Source organism: Haemaphysalis longicornis, unplaced genomic scaffold, assembly GCF_048455015.1.
Source record: "Haemaphysalis longicornis isolate Haplotype H1 unplaced genomic scaffold, Haemaphysalis longicornis Haplotype H1 scaffold_8, whole genome shotgun sequence".
In the NCBI taxonomy this organism is placed as follows: domain Eukaryota; kingdom Metazoa; phylum Arthropoda; class Arachnida; order Ixodida; family Ixodidae; genus Haemaphysalis; species Haemaphysalis longicornis.
The window spans coordinates 31,884,194-31,907,931 of record NW_027526445.1 but is presented as its reverse complement, the minus strand read 5'-3'; the positions used below and the strand labels follow the sequence as shown (position 1 = coordinate 31,907,931).

The window sequence follows — 23,738 nt, the reverse complement described above, 5'->3', positions numbered from 1 at the left end:
CTCGCTTTTTTAGTTCCTTGTCGAGGCAGTTACGAATTTTTTTGAAATCTCGAAATAAGTTTGTGTTTTTGCTTTTAATGAATCGCCTGTAGAGCTTGTGTTTTTCTTGTATTCGTTTCATAAGCTCGAGGCTAACCCCCGGTTTCCGTATGATTTTACGTATTTTAATATGCACATAAGGAAAGCAAGACTCAGAAATAGACCTCAAAATGGCGAGAAATGTTTCGTAGGAACTCTTTCCGTCATTACAAGACAACACATCATACCAATTCACTAGCTATATCTTTCCCCAAACGTCAAGGCACGTTCCGAAATTTCTTCCACTTTTTTTATTGGCTGCCATATATTCCGCACATTTTTGTTTACAGCAAATGAATATCGGCAAGTGATCGCTAAGGTCACACGTCAATAGACCGGCTTTAATCTTATCGATGTTTAAATTGGTAAAAAAACATATGAATAAAACATGATGACTCAACGGTTACTCGTGTGGGTATATCTATTACGTTTATAAGACCGTAAAAGTTCAACAGAACATTGAGCTTGTATGCCAGGGCATCATTTTTCAGTGTATCTAAATTTAAGTCACCACCACAGATTAAAGGTGGGTGATGTCAAGTAGAAAATTCAAAACTTTTTTCTAGGTTGTTTAGAACATTTGACACCGAGCCTTTTGGAGGACGGTAGCAGAGTGTTATAACAGTGTTGCCTGCTTTTATTGCCATTATTTCACAATCGTTTGTACTTACAGAGAACTCTTGTAGTAGTTCGCAAGTATATCTTTTTTTTACTAAAATGCATATGCCATCACCTCGGCTTTTGGAGCGGTTTAGGTAGAAAGTGTTATACGATCGAATGCGAAAAACGGTAGTCTCCTCAGTGGACCAGGTTTCGGTTAGCAATATTCCATCGAATGATTGCTATATTTCTTCAAATAAAACGACGGACCTGATTCCTTATTTCTTACTGATTGTATGTTCAAGTGGAAACACTGAAGGATTTTATGAATTCCTTTCATATGTGTGTTTCAAAAGGCGCATGTTAGTACATATGACTCGGTATTTTTATGGTTCATCGTTAATGCTTCGTTGTTGCAGTGTCTACCTTAGTTTATCTAGGTCGCTTATGCATGTGACAACTGTAGCCTTGCCCTTATATTTACGAACGAGAACTGGGCTGTTGTTGTGCCATGCGGGCTTGAACTTTGCATCCTTCGCCCAGCTTTTTGCTTCTTGAAGCAAGGCCCGAGTTCGTTTAGTCAGGTTCTCGAGTACGTACACCTGATCATCACGGCCGCGAAGTTTATTCCTGTTTTTCCACCCCTTGTCACTATCTGCCTGCCTTGCAAAATGGCAGATTATGCATGGTTTTTTTTCTATCTTGGATGGCAGATGGTGAATCGCTAGCAGGGAATCGCCTCGAAGGGGCGGAAGCTCAACGTCAGGCGACAGCGCATTCACTTTGTTCAATAGGTCTTCGTTTTCCATAGGCATGATGCCATAGAATTCTAGATTGAGACGCCGGCTTTTCCCATTCCAGAATCTCGATTGCAGCTTCCATTTCACTCACAATACTGTTGTGGGTCTCAAGCTTTTCTTCCGGTGCCTGAGTTCTTTGATATGATGCTCATTCTGCTCGACCCGGCGTAGTAAGTCATCATACTGCTCGCTCCAAAACTGCAATAAATCCTCAATACCTTCCACGACATCTTTCAAAGGCAGAAGTTGGTCGCATTTGTCGTTAATCGTAACTACGAGGAGTCGTACATCTTGTGTTTCAAGTTCTTCGTTTGGTTTCTTAACTAGTTCGCGTAGTTTGTTTCTCCTGCAAGTGGGACAGCGCCAAGCTGTAGCCGGTATGCCTCTCCCTTGGGTTTGATTGTTTTTCCCGATACTTCTGAACATACTCCCGTGTGGTTTTTACACGAACAGTCACTGCACTGAATTGTGCACTCGCGAGCAGATACGCACTTGTGGCATGCGGCACATTGCCCATCAGATGACATAATCACACGTTGGCAGCAGCAGAGGCAGCGGAAACATCAACAGTTATGGAGAAAAGTTTGCTCAGAAACAAAGCTAACCTGTGAAAAACACAGAAGACGATCGTGAGTCCGTGCACGATGGGTGCGGCGGCTGCTGCCAAAACGCGAGGGGCCGCTTCAGGTGGAACCACGTATAAGTTTCATCGGCGACAGTAGCGCGTATCAGCTGACAGTGGCCGTGGTGCGGTCGTGGCAGCTCTTCCGGGGCGCCAAATAGTCGCGTTGACGGACATGCGGTGTAGGAATTCAGGCCGGTGAACAAATTTCAGGGCTGTCTCTGGGTTATCTGCGCAAACCACAGAAGCCGAGCGTGAGCCTGTGCACGGTGGGTGCTGCCGCTGGTGCCAAAATGTCATTCCTCTCATCATTGCGAGTCTGTGCACGGTGGGTGCTGCCGCTGGTGCCAAAATAGCATTCCTCTCATCATTCCTCTTATTATTTCCATAATGCCAAAACAGAGCAGCTCTTCCTACCAAAAAGTCACCATAGCTTTAAATGTGATAGTTTTTTTAGGGCGAAATTTATTCAGCTATTTTACACTTTTATAATAAAAAAATCAGTTTAAAGAACACTGTACCTTGTTAGGTTTTGTGTACTTTTTGACATTTTTTGCAAAAACATTTTGTTTATACGAAGCAATATTGATTCACCTTAATTGCTTTTTAAAACCTCTTTCTTCAAACTTTTTTCGTCTTTTGTCTGTGCGCTGCACACATATTAGCAATGTTGCCTCTTTGATGTACTTTGAAACACTTTGGAATTATTTCAGATGCGTGGCGTTTGGATCAATGTTTGTGTGGCCAGGAGGAAAGACGCAAGAAATGTCCCGGATCCCTCACCTTTAATTGCTATTCAGAGAAAGCGAGCGTTTCTTATTTTGTGTGTGTGATTGTGTGTTGAGCCGTTGAACATCAATAACCACATCGAAAATATGTATGTCAACCTGCCCCGAGTCTAGGTATGAGGCTGAGGATATCATATGCAACAATATTTTTTACAGGAATGTATAAAAATTTCTATTGGACCATTTGGTTTCTGCGCTGCACCTGAACATTGATACTCAGTAAAAATCTCTCCTGACAGGAAATTGTCAAGTGGGCTCGTGAATAAATATTTCTTCACTCTGACCCTATTCAAGAACTTCGTAAAGCCTGTAACCGAACGCGTGTCGTGTATAATGGTTTTTTTGAACAATGATGTGCTATGAAAATTTACAGCCTTGAATTCTCTCCGGCAAGTGAACGATTGGCATCATTTTACGTCAGGCTAGCACAAGTATGTGTGGCTAAGGATAGGCCGATGAGTAGTGATTGTGTTGATATCTAGTTCTACTACACCGAGGTATAACTTGGCACTGAGTAAGGCCATGTTTGAGTACTACGGAGAAAAAATTACACAACTGGGAAAACATTATTTACGGCGAAACACGGACGCATTTGTTTGCACCCAATGAAACCGGTCGCAGCGGCAGGCATTCAACGCGTGCCCACAGTCTTAGCTTCATAACGACTGGCCCACCGGATGCGTATATTACTATTTATCCCGCTCTTATGACGAACACATTAGGTTCACCTCGGTCCACAGTAACCTGGCGTATGTTGTGTGGAGAGGTACCAACACTCAACTCAGCCTTTTCATGTTGTATTGAAGCGCACTAGTAACACAGACAGAGATTCACACTGAGTACTAAATCGTTGACGAGTTCTTTACAGTAACACCGTCAGCGCAAAAGCGTTGCCCCCTAGTTTGCTGTCCAGCTTGTATGCTTCAGTCAGCTCCCACGGCTTCGTGTGGGCCTGTAAAACCTTGCGCACTCCTAGGACCTCACATTTAACAATGATGGAGTATTACTCGAATGCTGCCTCGTCTTGCATTGTGTGGCCACAGGGAGCCAAATCTTTTTTGGCGTCTGCTCTGCTTTTCGAATACTTGAACTGCTTCTTATAAAATGGGAGTCGCTCTTCGTCCTTTGCACGTGGCTTACAATTTCACGTCTATTGGCAACCTCCGCAGAAGCAAAGGTAGCACTACTCAATTCACAAATCCAGGGGTTATTTCCTGATATCAACCAGCTCTTTATATTGTCGCCACCCGACGTCCGCGCCAGCCTCAAAAAGCTGCGTATGCGCTGACCTCCCAAAAAACCTTTCATTATCAAATCCAAAAGTTCTCTGTAGTTCTCCTTTTCACTAATTCAAATGCTTCCTTTCCAGGCATGTAAGCATGATGATCATTTATCTTATCGGCTTCTGAAACGACAACACGTATCAGAGGCCGCAGCTAACAATCCGTTGTCAGTGCAACCTTCAGTCAGCAACATTGAGGTGCTTCTACGCTCCCTTGCCTCAGATTTCTTAAAGGCTCAGTTCTTTCGCAATCGGCGCAATGTTGCTGTTATTCTACGTATTGAACATTGTGTTTTACCCCAAAATGTTGCTGAAGATATTTGTTGTGGCAGCGTTTTCATTTTATTCCCTTGCTCAGATTTCTTAAAGGCTCAGCTCTTTCGCAATCGACGCAATGTTGCTGTTATTCGACGTATTGAAGATCGTGTTTTCCCCCAAAAAGGTGCCGCAGGTTTTTGTTCTGGCAGCATTTTCATTTTATTTCCACATTTAAATAATTGCTTAGTTGTTATGCGATCTCAAATTGATGCTCGCTAGGGTTATTCAAGAAAGAATCGGCAATGCCTTGCCTAATTTCTACTTCATTTTATTCTGCTGCCTTCATTCTTTACGTTTACCAAAACTGTTACCCTATTCCATTCGTTCCTTTACTTGTAAAGTATTGCTGTATGGCCGACCCTACATTCTAGGTACAACTTGTTCACCGATGCTTGCATGCTCTTCTTGTGGTTATTCTTGTTGTAAAATGTTTGTTCTAGCTAGATAAAATGGAGTGGGCCCATTGACGGGAAGAGCACTTAAGCACCCAGTTGTCTCAGCCCGGGAGACCACTAGTTGCTGGGCGTCCAAGCACCTACGTACTAGTGCTCCCGTTCTCCCCCAGCTTTTGAAGGTTAGGGGCCAGACAGGGAATGAAGGTTGGCGGGAAATCAGTGCTTGCAATGCAAACACTTAAACGAACACCGTCATAACATGCTTAGGTTACGTGAGTAGAGGGAGTTTTTATATTTCCACGAACCATGTTTTGGTTTTGTTTATGTTTTGCTTTTGCCGACAGGCTGCACTGGGCTTTGTTTTGTTTTTTTGTTATCCCTGGGCCAAGTGAAGAACATGTTCCATTCTTTATGCCGCACGGGTTATCTCCTTTGAGAGGGCGAGGGTTTCAAACTACTGTAACCAGCCTAGAATAATCTTCTTTGATCTACAATGTCCTGGATGCAATTGGACTCTTCGAGAAACCCTCGCGCCGATAGATAAATGGCCGCAGAGCAGACGCCACGGCATTCCACTCGCCGACGCTGGCCTACGCACGTCACTTTGTTGACTGCTGCTTCGCCTCCTGCGCATTATCCCAGTTGTTAGGGAAGCTAAAGTTAGCTCCATTAAACTTGCTTTCCTTGAAGACAACTGCGTCGACGTTTTCTCCGTGACAATATTTTACAGGCACTTAGTGGAGTATTTGCAGCTGAGCTAAGTTGGGTGGGTAAACATGTCCTTCCCGCAAAAAAAAAACGACGAAAACCTGTTTTAATAAAAACGTTTGTTTTAGCAAACTTGTACTTCAAACGAAATGCCATGAAATACACCCGTCGATGAAAAAAAAAATACAGACAAATCTTTGGCAAAATGCCAATGTCTCGGACATTGCAAAATCTGAAATAGGCGAGTATTCTTTCATCACGCGGAACATACAGGGTACTGCAGAGATGAATACGCTGATGTTAGAATACTCCCCAATCGGATTAAATAAAAAATTAATACTTTAAAGGCTAACACTAACGCCGCGTAAATGAAATGTCCGTTCCCAATACAGGGGCGCACGAAACATTTTATTCCATGGAAAAGGTGGAGCGTGTCCCTCCTTCCCAATCGCTTCCTCAAGAAAGAAATGCACTGGCAGAACATGATATGAATAAACAAATTACTGCCCTTCCACTCTCTGAAGAACGATCACCTACGGCGCTGCACGCCCTCAACGGAGTGCACGAAACAAAACACATATGTTTGTAATTAACGACTGAGCATACTTCCTAGTCAGTTACCTGACTTAAAATTGGGAAGACCTGGGCTTTATCTTAGCGGACAATCGTAGGGTTTTGTCTTTCCCTCCAGCATTGTCGGCATCTTACTGTTTGTGTAACAGGCCAACCCAATCAACTCTAACACTAGGGTCACCGAACCGCTCGCGTTGGGCTGTTTGACGGCCATGTTTAAACCTTACGCCAACACAAAGGAAATGTCATCAGTAAGGGATGAAACTTAAACTGCGCCTGCTGGCAGCCCCCTCCTTCCATTCTCAACCCGTGTATGCATAAACCGGCAACCGGGCAAGAGCGGGTGCTTACAAGCGAATGACACCGTCGCTCTGAAAGCCTTTTAAGCTGAACAAGTGATGCTGGCACACGTCGGCATTCCAAGCGGGCCTGTTGCTCTTCATCCGGGAGGGATTCGCAGCTACTCGATCAGCTGGAACTTGAGGTGGCAACGGCAGCGTAAACGGCTTTTCGTTGTTTTCGCGCACATTCACGCTTCTGTTCGGGCTGACGCCTCTTCAGTTTTCATTCTTCTTCCTCTAAGCGAACGACATGCCTTCGTCCCATAGCGAGTTAATGCATCGAATACCTCGTTATTTATTATAGCGGACACCCAAGAGCTGCCCGTTCGTAGGTATCTTATTACCCGTGTCACACTACTCAAACTCAGGCAGCTCGATGGCGGTGTAGAGCTGACAAGGCGCCTTGAGCCTTGAGAGCTCCATGCTTAAATCTCGCACCACCACAACGTCTATGTCATCTGCAGAAGCATTACTCCTGCTGCGCGTACTTGACCCCTTCTTCCAGCCCCGACCCGTATACACCTAAACCGGCAACCGGGGATGGGCGGAAAATTAGTCGTGAAGTACAACCGCGAAGGGAGAGCGAAAGAGTTTATGTGCGGCAAGAATAAGATATAGTACTACTCTCCCGCCACAATAACTATGGTCAACTGTCCACAAGGGACGTCAACGCGACAATGTCGCTGGAAATTGCTTTCAAGCTAAACAAAATGATCTGTTCACGTACAACGGCAAAGTTGCTTTCAACCGGCAGGACCACAACGTCTATGTCATCTGCAGAAGCATTAACTCCTGCTGCGCGTACTTGACCCCTTCTTCCAGCCCCGACCCGTATACACCTAAACCTGCAACCGGGGATGGGCGGAAAATTAGTCGTGAAGTACAACCGCGAAGGGAGAGCGAAAGGCTTTATGTGCGGCAAGAATAAGATGTAGTACTACTCTCCCGCCACAATAACTATGGTCAACTGTCTACAAGGGACGTCAACGCGACAATGTCGCTGGAAATTGCTTTCAAGCTAAACAAAATGATCTGTTCACGTACAACGGCAAAGTTGCTTTCAACCGGCAGGGACCCGCAGCTAGTGGGTGAGGTGAAATCTGAGGTGGCAACGGCCGCAGCTACATTTTCGGAGGCGGTGGTGACGACGGTTTTTGGGCATTTTTACACCCATTCGCACTGCTGTCGATCCTCGGAAATCTTCTGAAAACGGCTCTACGGCCGGTGGGCCAGTGTCAGCGGGTTGCGCAACTTGTCACAGAAGCATGTGTGGTGGCGAGGGGAATAGCCCTTAAGATAGCCGTTGTGAATGAGGGGTCGGCGGTGGCTAAGAGGAGCCTGGGGGCGGCGCTGAGTAAATCGCCTTTAGGGATGTATAGCGAAACAAAATGACGAAGGACGGGAAGTATGCACAAGGACAAAGCGCTAACTTGCAACTACTGGTTTATTGAAGGAAGCGCCTATTTATAACAACGAAGTGCATAAAAACAAAAAACAGGATATCCCACCACACATTATTATCGCCCCCTTCACGAGCCACGGGCTTCCAAATACGCAATCCCTTTTGCGACAAAGCCATTGATGCTTGACTAATGCATCCGTCTCCGGCTTTGACAATTTCTACGCTTTCACTATTTCTCTGGTTGTTTGGTTCTTGCTTTTTAGCAACATCTTGCTGTTCCAAAACAGACACGCATCCACAATCGCGACAATGCTGCCCAGTGTGGCCGTTCTTCTGCCGAACGTGATAGCTATGCTCCCTCAGTCTGCAGTTTATGCATCGACCGGTTTAGCCTACGTATTGCTGGCCACACCAAGTCAGAAAGGAGTACACCACGCCGTCTTCGCATGGAGCAAACTGATTTTCGTGCTTTATAGAGCACCGTTTCGGTTTTGAAGCAACTGCATTCGTCTGCTTGCAGAGCAGTGATTGCTTATTTGGGACGATAAAGAAAACGTCGACCTTTGCGCACTTTCCAATCTTTTTAACGTTATGGGATGTTCGGTGCAAGCACGGTATTTCCACTCTCTTATTACGTGGTTCGTCAGCGTTTCGCAGTTGCCCTTGGTTTTTAGCTTCGTGTTTTACGTTTTGCGGCCAACACTTCACCCACTTAAATAAGTAAAAGTTTCGGATACCCCGAGGCGGAAAGCCGTTCCTCTTGCTTCCTAAAACTTTTTTTGTCGTGTTGGTGCATGATTTTTCTAAAGCGTTGCTGAAGCACAGCACAACAGTACCTCTCTTAGCGAGCTTCGAATGCGCAGAATTACATGGTAAGAGGGTCGTCTTGGAGCGCGGTTCGTAAAGCCAGCATACGTGGTCTTGGTAGAAACTGATCCTGAGATTTATACATTTTATGCTGTTTGCTTCGGGAAACTCGTGCGTTAAAGTAAGAGGGCTAATATATTGACTAAACGCCGAAAACGTCGTACTAAAAAAGCTTCCATCTTGCCCTTCGGCTGCGTATATCAGTATAGAGAGTCATCTACAAATCTAAAAACATTAACAGTACGATGGTCAACCAAGTATTTGGACAGGGCGTTCTCACGGGATCCAGGGTGCGAATCGCCAATGACAGGGGCGATACAAGAACGTTTACAAATGCCTTTTTTTTGCAGGTAACTGCCCCATTACGAGTAGGTGCTATTTAGTTAGACATCGAGAAGCTCTAAAATACCACCAACACTGATCACAGAGGCATTTTGGAACACAACGTCACCATACCTGTCAATGGCATCTTCAACACAACTAAGAATGCCAGCATCAGGAAACGAAATAAATAGGCCCTAATATCGGCTGGAAAAGCACTTGAACTTTTCTTCTCATTGCATTTTAAAATATAATTAATTCGTCAGAATTACTGGTCATGTACGGACCGTCACAACTTAGATGATTCAGCTTCTCCTGTAAGAAGAGTGCCACTGACTTCTGCCAAGCCCACGTCTCCTATACCATTACTCGAAGGGGGGTTCCACTTCGTGTGTTTTGGCTGCAAAAAAAATCCAGGCGGTAATTTTTAGAATTGCTGATGCTACGAGTAAGGCTGGTAAATCCATTTGCTGGCACAGGTTCTTACCCCTACGTTTAATCTTCTGCAACGAAACATTGTCGTTATGGGCGAACAACGCATCTACGGCCTCAGAAGCCTTTCGTTTACAAACATTGTTTCGCAATACGGCAAAACCCCCTTCTTTGACCGCAGGCAAAGCACACAGACCCATCTGCACAAGCGAATCTCACACTTTCCCCAAAGACACACCTTTCTGGGGGCACTCGGAGTGTTCTAGGACGTCCACGCCTTCTGAAACACACCTATCGCCTTCGTTCTCAGGAGCCAACCTCTAAACGTCCCTAAACATTCCCAGCAGCTCCCCGGCAATTTTCTTCGGTTCCGTTACATACTTTGAACTGAGCTGTAGAACCCGCCTTGAGTGGTCGGTGAGTACAGCATCGCCGATGATGTGAACTTGGTTTCCAGACCGCGGGGTCTGCTCTGGCTGTGCCCACCGGAGGAAGCCCAGAGGGGTTTGCCATTGCGACGCGGTCATCCAGTTGATCAGCCAGCAGTATTCATGCCACTTGACCTTGCCTGATGCAGCCTACGCACGCTGGCTCACCGGGACGAATAGACAGTCTCTGTGCAGACGGGCTTGGCTTAACCATTCGGTCTGCAGAATCCTGCATATTCTTGTGCCATGCCCTACAGATCCTTGTGCATCCTTTCCGTCCTTCGTAATTTCGTTACGTTATACATTCCTTAGGTATGAGCGAGCAACTAGCCCAAAAAGGTATGTTATTAGAGCAAATCGGCTTCACCAGAATGAAAACTAGGCGGTGAGACATAGACAGCTTTGCCATAAAAAGAAACCAAGAAGCGCAAGAAAATTCTAGTCCACAATTAAAACATGAAAAACGGCAACAACAACTTCTTGATGGCGTAGGTCTTCTGCCCGTAAAAAGAACAGATTTCGTGTTGTTTTTCTTTTTGTAAGGGCATTGTGAAGTGGCTCTGCATCATGGTGACAGCAGATGTCGAAGACAGTAAACGAAATCTTTTATGCAGCGAAAAACTGACGAATAAAAGGGCAGTTTCACCACTTCTTCACCGCTTCGCGTGCCGGCAGAACCAGAAAAACAGCTGCAATACGTATATCTATCTATACGAGCTAGACATCGAAACGACACCATGTGTCACTATGTTGTACGCAACGTTTTGCTGGGCTTCGAATTAAGCATGCAAGATACAGGCTGCGGTCTTACATTCTCTTGGTGCACCCTCTTAGTGCTTCCGCGGTGATTGATTGATTGATTGATTGATTGATTGATTGATTGATTGATTGATTGATTGATTGATTGATTGATTGATTGATTGATTGATTGATTGATATGATATGATAGCTGTGTGTATGCTCCCGCAGCGTCCGTAGCAACGCCCGCTGTAAGCAGCATAGATTTCTGTCTCTTTTATTTTCTGTTACAATCGGTACCGTAAATGTAGGGAAAAAGCCATGGTCAAAAACTGCAACTGACACCTTTCTCTCGAAACTGTCTTGCAGTGCGTTTCGGTAAAAGTAGAATTGTCTCTGCGTATTCTTTTTTTTTTTTAACTTCTAGCGCTCAAATTGCGGGGTCACTAGCAGCAGCCCCATCGGTCACGTAGCCAGCGCCGCATCACCAGCGCCACTCAAGCGGGTAGCGGCCACGGCCGGAAGTGGCTGTTCCTGTTATTGTTATCTTACTTCAGCGGATCACTTAAGCCCAGCGGATGCCGTGGTGTTGGGATGTTCGTTAGGGAATAATCCGACGGTTTATTAGTTCTTTTTATAGAAACTGCAGATATATGTGATGTTATGGAGGTGTGAAATCATGACGCTATGGCCCCGTTCTTCAAGCCAATTTTCTAAAAACGAATTCAGTGCGCGTATAAAATCAGAGTAACCGCGCCAGTCCTGGCTATAAGTTGCTATCAGTACGCCATAGGCTACCTTCGCGCATTGTTGTATGCTTCCCTCTGTATTTCTCCAACACTGGAGGCATTTCGGAGAGGAATGCATTGGACATGTTGTGTCTTCAGACTAGCGCCAGTTGTTTATGGCCGCAGAAAACAAAACCATTCCAGTAAACCGTGGATGCAATTCGGAGCTCCCTAGAAGACCACGTTACTAAGAGACGGATATTGGCGTTGAAGTATTAAACAGAGGGACAGCCGATAAACACCCAAATACAGCTTTTCAGAAAAACGGCGAATACCCTGTGAGCGTTACGTATTTAGAAGTTTTTCTAACACCGTCGGCAATGACAACATCAACGGCGCAACCAACACCCGCATCGGATAACTTGGTGTCATAATTCTTTAGTATCACACTCCTGTCACACGGTTACTCACAGGTAAAGAAAGCATGGAACCCTAGCCACATACTGCTTTACCATTAAAGAATGAAAGCGTTTGTCGGCAGTGCTGCAAGGACCCCTCAGTTACAATATTTCTAGTCGTTTTGCATTTTGACTGCTGTGATATCGGTGGACCTCAGGGGGACTGCCAAGCTCTCTGCAAAACTTCCCCCCCCCCCTTTTGTATTACTTTGGCCAAATCTTGCGGCTATGCAAATATGGGGCCTTGCCATAATACATGCAGGGTTCTCCGACTTCGCCTCATAACACGTGTTGTAAATCAGCTCTTCAAACAACCCCAAGCAGTATAGGCAAACTTCTAGTGAATGGAAGCCCCACGGGTACCCATTGGCTTCCGAGCTATCGGCCACTCATCGGTAACTCGGCCAAGAGATTGATAGAGCGCCAAGCAAACAGTGTCCGGAAGTAACCTCACACGGAAAGCCCGTCGGAGGCCGAGCTTTAACTCACGGATAAAATCACAATTTGGTGACGCACTTGCCATGTGCGTGTCGCATGCAAACAGGACGGTTAGAGCGGTCAACAGGCAACAACGCAGCAAAAATTAGTTACCTAAAGAACCGCAGCGCCATGCCACGAAACATAGCATACACAAACTAAGGTACAGCGTATTAAAAATAGCGTGCGAGATAGTGTTGCACGTTCTCTAGGAATGGGTCATTTGTGTGTCCTAACGCAACGGTGTCCGTCGGACTACTTAAGCGTTGTGCCCTTGCCCGTTCTTTTTCTCCGCGGCGGGGCTGGTGAACGGACGCGTCGCTCCAACGTCTGCGTCTCTTTCGTGGCATTGAAACCACCGTAGTACTCCTGTACGTGCCTGTGATGTGCCTTCTGTTGTAATGTGGCGGTCTTTGAAGTATACCGGTCTGGTGGAACAACATCGTTTGCCTGCTGCGGCAGGCGCTGAAAACGTAAGTCAGCATTTCATTTTTCCTTACGCGCTACGGGAGAGCTTGCGCTCATTCCCGCCAAAACTTCAGATGTCGTTTATTAGAATCGGCACACGTGAGTGCTGCTCAGTGGTGGTTCTTGCGAAGAATTAAGTCGTCGCATACATGTTCTTCCAGTTGTGGACGCCAGTTCTAGCTATCCTCTTTCCGGCTTTGTCTTTTCCGAACAAGCGGCCGTACACCCACTCCAAGTTCACGACGTTCAGCATACGTTGAAGGTCGACTCATGTGCAGTATAAGAGTTACGTATGTATTAAGCCGGCTTCATAAACTCTAGCTATAAATCAAGCTTTCGTTACATTTTTTTTATCAACGTAAAGATATTGTCGGCCGACAAGGTAATTAGACTGCCGCTGGGGTTCTCCCTCTTTTCCGCTCGCATCTGGCGCGTCCTACGAGGCATAAGTGAGCGAAGGTGACAGCAACACCGTAAGCAGTTTAATACCCAGTCAGTTAGGTTTGTAGCGTCGCTTTATTTGTCACTTTATTTGGTTACCCCCTAAAAATATAACGCATAAAACGTCGCAAGGCTTCTCATCTACCTCCAACTAGGCTTAGATGTTTTGAAAAAAAAAACGTGAACGTTCGTGCGTTCCGAACCCATTGTGTAGAGCGTTTCCTTGTAGTCTGCTCCGGCGTTGTTAAAAACCAAAACTTACACTAACAAAACGTTGAGGGCACAACATTTATGTCGCGATTATTGGTTTATGTGACTACAGTAGCCACAACAATGTTTCACGCAACCGCTGGCATGTTGCTTTGTCTATTGGACTTTTTTCATAATACCTTACGCGACTATAATAAGTTTGAAGCCCATTTTTGGTGAAAGTCCGGACTGTTTTCTCTAAAGCGAGCCAAGTATCTGCTACCGTAAAACACAGTATGGAAATATAAGTAGTGCAGTACGTTCGATGTTTCATAGCGAGTGTTAACAAGCTAGAAGTTTAGGCTGTATGTTTTCGCACTTGCATGAGTCAAGGATGATGCTAGGTGCTGTATGCAGTACGCAGCGAAAATTTACCAATGTAGTGAACGGTTTTGTACTTATAACAGGAGCTACATTGTAAAGGTGTTTCCTGTGGACAAGTGGTGAATGAAGCAGAGAGAACAAGACTTCCAAGCTGGACTATTCTACAATAGTGCTTTTGAACTAGATACTGTGATCTTGGCAGCCCGGGTAATTACCGGGGAGGGGTCTTCTTTTCATTTACCTGAATGCTTCTGTTTTGTCAGCATCTCAAGCAGTTAAACGAAGCATAGATCGGCTCACGCTTCATGAGCAGCGCTTTTTATTTTTCTCACCTTTTGTGTTTGTGTTTGCTTTCGTGTTCGTGTTTTCAACAAGCTTATTTCGTATTCATGTCACTGTTAAGCCTTGTTTCTCGTTGTAAATTTGATGTGCTTATGGAAAAAATAAGCAAACAGACCTGATGTGTGGTGTTGCTCAATTGTTTTTGGCAAGTCACGTGTTGATTTGCAATGTTGATGAAGTTTATTGTGGCTCGCAGTCCGATTTCTGTTTTATACATTCCATTATACAGGAAAATATTTGACGAGTGCTCAACAAATATTAATTAATGAGCACTCGGTAAATAATTTTCTGTATAATGGCTTGTACAAAGCAAAAATCACGCCATGGGGCAACTCATAAATTACGTGTTGGCCATAAGGACTGGCAACAAAGCCAGAAATGTACATGAAAATAGCGTGGGGTCCAGCCATAGGCATTATCATGTCCACATACTTTGCCAAGCATTGTCAGTTATTGGCCTTCCAGAGCTTGTTCAATTGTTGGCTTGTCACCTTTCGAAGCACCAGTCAATAATAGCAGCAGAGGTATTGCCTAACCCGCCGTGGTGTCTCAGTGGCTAAGGTGTAGCGCTGCTGAGCACAAGGTCGTGGGTTCGATTCCCGGCCGCGGCGGTCGCTTTTCTGGTGGAGGCGAAAAGAAGAAACGCCCGTGTGTACGAGATTTCGGCGCACGTTAAAGATCCAGGTGGTCAAAATTAATCCGGAGCCATCCACTACGGCGAGCCTTATCGCCTGCGTTGCGTCGGCGTGTTAAACGCTACAATCAATCGAGAGAGGTATTGCCTAGCTCGGACGCATTGGCCACTGAAGGTTTGCCATGCTTGGGCTTGGCAATTTCTGCAGCTTGTGACGTTACTGCTATGCTGAGAGACAACACATACAAGATGCGGTCACTGATAAGACGTCCGGGCTAGTTTAGGGCGCCGAGATAAACTATGACATGTGTCAACATACTTCGTCCCTTTTGCAAGCCCAGAAGAAATCGCTTGCGCACTCATTTTAAAGCAAAGCTTTTTACCTCTACCCCCCCAAAGGGTTCTTCGCGACCGTTGGTGTCAACAGAAAACTCCTGCAAAGAAATAAAAGAATTCACTGGCATCGCCAGGAATCGAACCTGGAACTAATTCAGCAACAAAGCCACAGTCCGTTGTCTTACCTATTTAGCTACGAGCCCACGCGAATACGGGGAAGACAAGGGGTGCGCTCATCAAGCCCATCTACAGGTTTAACCCCTACATTCTCGCTGAATGACACGCGATAGCGATTAAAGGACGCTCCCACCAAACCATGTCATCTGACTTCTAATACGCCACTGTGCTACAGCCTGTAGCTTCCAGTGTTCACGTAAAAAATCTCAGGTCTTTGTCGTCCGCCCTCACGCCAAACGACACTTCAAGGAACACATTCAAATACTCCTTGATGGCCACGGCCATCACTCCAAGCCCCATCATCAAGATCCTGGGCCTACATCTTCAGGCCAACACCAAGAGTGACGTATAATTGCAGCGCCTCAAACACAGTCAAATCAATAAAATCATACACATGATCAGGCGAGTTGCCACCAAGAAGCGAGGCCTCAAGGAATCCAATGCCTTTCGATTCTTTCCAGCTTTTGTCCTATCGAGAATCAGTTATGCCAACCCCCTGTCTTCTTCTCTGCAAGGAGGTCATAACGATGCTTTATATATTGATGAGAAAGGCGGTTGAGCAAGCCATTGTTCTTCCCATGAGTGCGTCCACAGAGAGGCTGCTCAGCCCGGGGCTCTACAATAAGGTGGAAGAGTTGATAAAGGGCCATCTTTCTATCCAGAAGCTCCGAATTAGGAGAACTGCGGCGGGCCAACACATCCTTCACCAGATTGGCTGGGCAGGACAGAATGTCACTCCGCTTAATGTACTCCTGGATTTTTGGCGACAAGAACTAAAGATGCTCCCTTTACTTAGAAATATCAACCCCTCACACTACGAGGGTCGCCGAGAAGCACGGGCACAAGCGCTCGAAACCACCCTCGGTGGGGATCATGGACTTATCTACACACGCGCCTCCAAACATCGAGGGCAGCAGTACGCCATCATCGTGGATACCTCCAGAACCAACCTGCTTGCATGCGCCTCACTCACCATTTCAGTTATACGGCAGCAGAAGAGGCAGCCATTGGCTTGGCTCTCACTCAACCAGGGGTTCCTAAGGCAGTCACCGATTCGCAACAAGCCTACCGTATCTACCAGTCGGGTTTGGTGTCCCGACCTGCACTGCGTGTGCTACAAAAGCACTCCCCAAATGGTTCCATTCAGCTGATTTGGACACCCGCTCATGCTTTCATGGAGGGCAATGAATACGCCCACCAAGCCTGTGCTTTTACCCCCCGTGCTATGGAGCTCCACGAAGGCAGTCACCCGCCTGTCTCGTTCAGGGTCATAACCCAGCATTATCGCCTTCTGAGACAGACCCTACCTTCGCCTTTCCCTGACATTGCCATTGAACAACAAACTACCCTACAGCTCATACAATCCGGCTCCTTCCAACACTCGACGCGTCTGCACATAATGCACCCGAATCGCTCAAACGCTGAACGTAAATTTTGCTTAGAAGTACGAAAACTCTGTCTTACAATCGCGGTGTACGACTTTAGCCCTGAGCACCCTCCTCTCTTTCGGTGAACTACCGAACAAGAGCAATGGGAGATGCTGCTGTCCAACCCCTCTCTGCCTGCCCAGCTTCAGCTGGTGCACAGTGCACAGGCGGCGCGGACTTAATATGACTACAGTGCAAAAGAAACCACTCCCCTGGGCCGTACTATAAGCCGTTCAGAAATCTGAACAGAAGTATTTCCTCCTTCTGCTCCTCTGCTTCCTCATCTGATCTCGTCGCCTCCGTCCGCAACGGCAGAGACGGAGAAGTGAGATCGCCTAACACCGGGTTTGAGCTTTATTTTATAAAAAAAAGAGTGCTACTCATGTGGTACACCAATACAACTCAACCAACCACCGTTAATGCAGCATGCATTAATTTAACCTTACCAAGTTGAAAAACTCTGACATATACTGTGTATATGCCCTTCCTGCGAGAATCCCGTGAGGGATTGGCAGTATGTTTAAATAAGTAAATATCCCTTTGAAGTAAAAGAGGGCGTGGATAAGTGCATTTCCCTTCTCTCTGGTTTCACTATTTGTAGAGAGACGTGAGTGAATATAAGGGATGTCGCATGGGTAATCGTTGTGGGTGCCGTTTGCAGCTTTGCTTTCCAAACACATTCGCAGTGTGGATTGGCGCCATTTTTTCGTAACCGTGTAGAAACGAGCTGCTTTCCTACATAAATCTGTCATATTTTATCTCCTGCATTTGTGTGCGGCCAGATTCCTTCGTCTTTTAACCAGTAATTTTAGGCAGTGCCTGCTCGACGTGTTCGCCCTATCTCTACAGAAATTGAAATCCATAAGATGCCTTGCATCGCCTTCAATTCATCTCAATCCAACCAAGACTACCTTATAGAAATTAAGCAGTGTCAATACTTCCCAATCTATGTAAAGGTATCTACTCCTTTCATTGTAACCTCACAATCTAAATATAGCTTCTTCTTTCACTGTGACCTAACCCGTTTTAATACAACCAAACCTACACTAGTCCGCCTTAATTCATTCCAAACCAAGAAAATCTATCTAATTCCACTGTAACTCATTGCGATTCACTTTCAACCCTTTTAAGCTGCTCTAATATTGCTGTGTTCAACTTAATCAACATCATTTTACCTTAATCTACCTTTATCTGCCCCAAATGTCTTAAACCTACCTCAATTCCCTCAAATCCACTTTGATCTGTCTTATATCTCCGTAATAATATTTATTCTAGCATAATTTCTAGCATAATCAGCATAATCAGCATAATCAGCATTTATTATAGCATAATTCTAGCATAATCCGAGTGCATCTTAAAGCGGTCATGAAGACAAAACGCAAGTTGTTCATTCGAAAGATTGTTTTGTGGGAATAACACTGACGCCACCCTTAAGCAAACGTTACTAATACAAGCTGTATAACGAGGAAAACTGCGAAAAGCGATCCTAATCACTAGCGATTTTTCCGCCCTAAAATTTGCAACGCATTATGGGCAGTTTGTTCCGAGTTTCCGAGGCCGACAAAATGCAACGCAAATTGAATAGGTTTCCGCCCTAAAAAGGACGACGTATTATGGGCAGTTTGTTCCGAGTTTCTGGCCGACTAAATTCACGCAAATAGAAGAGGTTAAGGAGGACTTATAAGCTTGCATAGCAAGCTATTGACGCTTGAATGTAGTGCACATCCTTTTAATAGCAGCGAAAATTTTGGGCTAAGAAATAAAATTTATGAAGGAACACGCAAACATAGAAACACTAGTGCAGCGGCACGCACTCTGCCGGCCAACGCTGCACAGCCATCGCCGCGTTGGGCATGTGTGACACAAGACGGCCAACTGACATAAGTCACACGGTAACTTACATGGCTCTTCCTGTAGAGCAATGCACATTACCCCGCGACACGATTACTATAAGCCGTAAAAATGAGCCAGGTACAAATCGGTTCTGTAAAAAATCTGGGTGCAGGTAGAGGCCCTTTACCGGTATTTTTACGCCACCTATGAAGGCAAACCAGAATAACAAGATATATTTTACCCTAGGCGGCCGCATTATTCAGCATACTATTTTTTGTTTTAAACCTGCCCTGGATACGTCATTGTTTAAGTCACAAACACACTCTCTGGTGGAAGAATTAAAAATTTAGCACCAGTCGTTTACATTCAAAGTGAATAAAACATTGTTTGTAGCCTCACAAGCCCAGGGGCACTTTAAAACAGAAATCTGTCGAATAAAACAAAGTTGCATTTTGTTTTCATGGCATGTTTGATGTTTGTTAATCAACGCTGAATAGTTTACCGCATTTTAAACACACTTGAAGGAGATCATTCTCCGTTGCTCCGTCTTAATTTGTCGTAATATATGGTATTCTATCTGACTCAACTTAAGCGTTTTCAATCTAGCGCTTTACCTAAAATTCATCGTAAGCAATGTCATTCCGTCCTTAATTAATTTTAATTCATCATATTTTTTCGAAGACGTTGAAATCCTCTCATTTTTTAGTCATAACTGATCTCGCTCAAATCTAAATTATCCAAATTTATCTCTAGCCACAGTAAATTACCTTCATTAACCATGATCACTTATTCTTTCCTAATCAATCAACCTATTTTAATTACCCTAATCTATCCTAGGCTGCGTTATTTTATCTTAATTTTCCTTAAATAATACTAACAAATCTCAAGATTTTAATGTCCCTTATCCACATTATTTTTAATGCACCTTGTTCGACCCCAAAATACCCTAATCCGCAGCTTCTGCTGCCAAACTACCGACGGTGAAGCTTTCCGCCTTCCTGATTTCCCTTTCTCCTTCACAGAGGGCGCTGAGAGTTTCGATATACAGACACTGAAAATGTGTAGGAGGATAGACAAATGCAGCGAAGCTGTCAAACGTTTCCTGAACACAAATTCCAGAATTCGGCAACAGCTGCGGCATATTGTGGTTCCAGTCTGAGGTTACTGATGCTCACTGAAACCACTTTAACATGCTGCGTAACGCTTCCCTTCAGACCTTTAAAAACTTTTTGCCTGGTTTCCACACGCTACAGTTCTGTACGCGACGGCAGAACTCCTCGCATCTGTAGCACCACCGGTTACTGGTGTCAGGAACGGTTGCCCCCCACACCTTGCAGTTTAATCAAACTAACGAACCCCTCATCTCTTAAACTCATTAGGCTATATCAGGTGGCTAATGGACGGCTGTCAGTTAACGACCATCGGAGATATGATTCCAGTCGTGGAGGAAAGCGTTATGATCACTTCGCTTTGAGCAACGTGTCGTACAATACCATAAAATGGTCCCTCATTATTTCCGTGTTTTTTTTTTTTTGAAGAGTTGAAGAATCCAACTGGCTAGGGTGAATGCTCAACCCCACATAACAACCGTTAGCAATACAGCTTCCACCGCCGTACATGCGAAATTTCCAGTTTAGAACGATTCCATAGCGAATATCGGCGCAGTGTATCGCTACATACGTGCGTATGCGCACTTAATTCGCCGAACCACCTGACCTCGTAGCGCAGCGTGAGTTTTAGTTACTGATGTCGCAGCGAGATTACCATCACAACTCCCTAGTGCAGAACTAGGACGCAGAAATGCCGAGCGACACCAAGCGTTTAGTCTGCGAAACAAGGAACTGAAGGAGGCACAGTGGCACAGTTGTCTCTAACCAGGACAAAACAAAAAAAGGGGAATGGTGGCGTTTCAATGCAGCCAACACCAACGCCACAGACATACCCATAATGTATAACAAGCTATTACGACCCTGCGCGCCGCTACCGTGTTCGCGCGTCGTGCAAGCTGCATAGCTATTTCGGACAAGCAGCCGCATGCGTGCGAACGGCCGGATCGCGGGTGCCTCGCTGCCGGCTTAACTCTGCAGAAACCGTTTCGTGTAGGGACTTGTCTTGGAGGGCAGACGCCGCAGCCGAGATATCCTCTCCCCGTCTCTCAGGTTCAACGGGCACTGCTACTGCCCGCCCTCACGAGCTCTGGAAAGAGCGTTGTGTGTGTCCGTTTTACGTTCGTGCTATGTGCATAAAAGCTTTTGGGGAAGCCGCGGAGCCTCTACGGTCAGTGTATAAAACCATCCACTGGCGGATACTTCCCGTCCGTGTTGCAGCAGCGAATAAATCCTGTCGTTCTGCTCGTTGTGTACTGTAACCTATCACGAAAGGGTATTGTTCTTGTAGTGCTTCGGCTCCTCTCTCGCCATGCAGTAAACCAGTCAAGCTTGCCTTTGGCTTCTTGTCGTCATCTCCAAGGCAGCAACCTTTGCTAGTTGCTTTTCACCACGCTACCACGCCTGACGGAGGTGTCGGAGTCAGGTTTGTAGACACCTTTCTCCCATGGTTGCCAGCGGTGGGATGGCAACTTCGTAACAAAGCATGAGAAATACAAGCGCGTAGAATCCGGACATCATTGCCACCAAGGGGGTCTTCTGAATTAGGACCAAACATGCATCCGACTAGTGCGAAATACCAATGGTCAACGGGGAATTTGGGACGACGTGTCGAGCGGTGAACAAGTCCTGCTTGTATGCTCGCATGACGCAGCAGGATGCCACAGGCGACAGTACGATCACGTGAACTTAAGAAAAAAACGTCCTCGAAGACGAACTCTAAAGCTCGCGTGTCATCTGCAACAGAACATGCCTTCGATTAAACATAGCAAAAAAGGAGCCTGTTCACTTTCATATGCTACGTCGAGCCCTTGATGGCGACTCCATATAGAGTACACGAGACAGACTACCTACAGGACGCAAGACACTATAAAACATAAAAGATAAGGTATTTACCTAAACTACAGATGTTTCTATTCATTACAATCCCACCAAGTGTGTCTGGAAAGTTCTATAAATAATTAACAGGACCTAAGAAACAATTTGTCTGTCCTCTTGCGTGGATACTATAAATACCAATAATTTTTCTTGTCTTCTTGACTTCGTTATTAGTTCTCACGATTCTACGGAGGTGTTTCTTGCCATTACGCTGAACGCCGCTGCAGGTGAAAAAAACACCCAGCAGCTAATCATTCGTATGATTTCGACAACGCCAAAACAATATTAACAGCATCCTCCCACACACCCCCCTCCCTCAAGGTTAAGCCAGTTATGTAGATACTTTTTTCTTGTTGATAGATTTTTTGCTATTTTATGTGTGCGTGTTTAAATTTTCAAATTAAAAGAACATTGCCTGAAGTTAACATAATTTAGTTGTTGCGCTACATTTGCACAAAAAATAAAAAAATACGTAATATTGATCTTTTCCTTCACTGTTTTGATCTTTTCGCTTATACATTTTCTTTGGTTGGAGTTGAGACATTTTACGCTGCATCTCTCACAGAAGGTGCGACCAGTTGCCTAATGCAATGTAATAATGGTATGCATGATTTGGCGCTCTGGCATATGTACCTCTCTATGTAGGGCCAACTTTCTGGGGCTATGCAGTCAAGTCCACGAAGCCGGACTACGCCTTTTCACTGTACACCTAGAAGTAGTTCAACAAAAATAACTGGCTGGCGCGGTAACCTCAGCAATTCAAGAATGTTTAGTCCTTATGGTCAAGACTTGCAGCGATAATGCAACTAAATTGCTAGCCATTATATATGAAAAGACAGCATTTTTTTACATTGTCGGATATTTTTGGTTGCGGCTGTCGCCGCTGGCGTCGCAATGGTTCCCTCTCGAAAAAAAAAAAAACATGGCGTTATTGTCGACGGCTTTCGGAAGCTCGTCACTTCATTATCCGCATAGGATTTGTGAAGCCCCGCTGTCTAAACAAACGAAGCGAGTGGTTTGCAAAGTGTACGCCCAAGTGAGACTGATGCAACCGGGACTCTTCGCTGTTTTCGAAATCCGTTCGCTTAGCCAGTTTCCCGGCGTAAGCGAACGTGTGCGTAAGCATGTGTGCATGCTGCTCTTTCTGTATACCGCGACCGCGCTAGGTAAGTTCGCCGCCCATGCCGGTGTTGCTGCCCAGTAGAAGAGATTACAGATCGGTGTATTCCGTCACAACTGCAGCGCTTCCAAAATTCACTTCTTTTCTCAACGATACAGTGTCCGCAGCCGGTCTGAGTTCTCCAGTTGACGGCCGCTCGGGCCGTGTGCAGTCAAAGCGTTGGCCTGTGTTTTTGAAACGCGTGGAATTGAACGCCATTATGACTGCATGATCGGTGATAGTGCTTCAGCGCACTCAACTACGGAGCTTATGCGAAGAAATGAACTGTATCAAATGCATATCGGTCACGCCGAAACTGAAACCGAAACCCGTTTATTGGGAACTACTTCGCACAGTAACACAGATCAGTTAGCTTCCCCCTTCCGCTCCTTCCGTAGCTTTCACTCCATTGCCACAGAAAGTTGTTCCCGAGTATAGACTGGACCGTGCCTATGTGTCACCCGGACGTGTTGTACCCGTGCAGTGCTCTGAGTGAGGTGCTATCCCTGACGGGGTGTGCGACCGACGTATTTGATCACCCACCAGTTGCGTTGAGGCTTCAGGTCCAGGCTCTTCGCTCGCACTTTATATACTTTGGAAATCAGATGTCCGCATTCTTCATAACACTAAGGCGCGCGAAAGTGTTCGACGTGCTGTGCAAGCCTAACTAGTTGGCACGATTGTCAGTTGCTGGGATTCGCCTTAAAACAATGCCGTTTACATTCCAGTGTAAACGGCCTTTATTGTTCCGTCAGTTTTCACAGGAGCTTAAGGACACTTGTGCGAAACTTCTAATTGCCCTTCGACCTGTCCAGCAAACCTCTGCAAAAATCGCTTGGCTACAAGAGCTGCTTCATCGGTACCAGTGTTTGCATCGTGCATCTTCACATTGGGCTTTACGCGCTATGCGTGTCAAACCACATTTTATCCTGCCGGAAGATCTGAATTTCCACCTGACCCCTCTCCGTCCAGGCCTGTAAGAATAGTCAGTATCGAAGCTCTCGTAAT

At 45.6% G+C, this 23,738-nt stretch overlaps 1 pseudogene; it reads right to left on the bottom strand.

The window, feature by feature from the left end:
- Positions 1 to 1,100: 1,100 nt before the first annotated feature.
- On the bottom strand, positions 1,101 to 2,005 carry LOC144148234 (uncharacterized; annotated as a pseudogene).
- Positions 2,006 to 23,738: the final 21,733 nt, after the last annotated feature.